The sequence below is a fragment of the Anomaloglossus baeobatrachus genome, unplaced genomic scaffold (genome assembly GCF_048569485.1).
Source record: "Anomaloglossus baeobatrachus isolate aAnoBae1 unplaced genomic scaffold, aAnoBae1.hap1 Scaffold_225, whole genome shotgun sequence".
NCBI lineage: Eukaryota > Metazoa > Chordata > Amphibia > Anura > Aromobatidae > Anomaloglossus > Anomaloglossus baeobatrachus.
In genome coordinates, this window is record NW_027441998.1 from 177,761 (window position 1) to 178,733 (window position 973).

The following is a 973-nucleotide window of genomic DNA, read 5'->3' on the forward strand; positions in this document are numbered from 1 at the left end:
CCCCTCCCCTTCTCCCTTTCCATCTATAATTTTGCCAGTACAATATTAGTTTACATTAGGCACACACTCACATATTCCTTTCCTTAGTGATTTATTGTAATTCACATTCACATACAATTCTCTATGCCTGCCCCATTACTACATTCATACCTACTTGACCCTATCCTGATACCCCTTGTCTCACCTTGTTGGTCCCTACACCTGTTATCATGTCCTTTCCTGTGTCTGTCTTGTCACACAACACATTTTAGCATATAACTTGTGCTCCTTATTACCTGTCCTGCCTATTAGAATTATGTCCATTATGTCCATGCATGGCCCAATGAATCAAGTCTGTACTTCATATTCATGGTTTAAGCCTTTGGGTTCCAATGTGCCCAGAGTATATATCCAGAAAGATTCCCTTTCTTTGAGCTTCCTAATTCTATTGCCTCCTCTGCGTATGGCTTGGACATGTTCGATGACTTGGAATGTTAATTGGATCACTGTGTGATTATGCGTCACAAAATGGTGTGGGACTGGTAATAGAATCTGCTTACAATGTATTGTTGACTTGTGTTTAGCTCAAAGAAAGAGAATCTTTCTGGATATGTACTCTGGGCACATTAGAACCCAAGGGCTTAAACCGTGAATATGAAGTAAAGACTTGATTCATTGGGCCGTGCACCATGTCACCAAGTGTCCAATTGCATTGTCCAATGGCTCACAATGGTTATGCGTTTTCATTGGATGGATAATCGAAGCCATGTTTTTTTCCTTTCTGTTGGGTTTGTTGTGTGAGTAGCCTATAGGATTAAGTTGGTTACCGCAGGCAGTGGATTTAACTTCCTGTCTTTGGTCCAGTGGTAGATGGATTGTCTGGTCTATGAGCTGTTATTGGTTTGAATGCAGGTGAATGCCCATGGGCTGCTTATGACTGTGTAAAATAGTATTGATTCATGATGGATTTCAGACTACATGTAGATATCTTCAG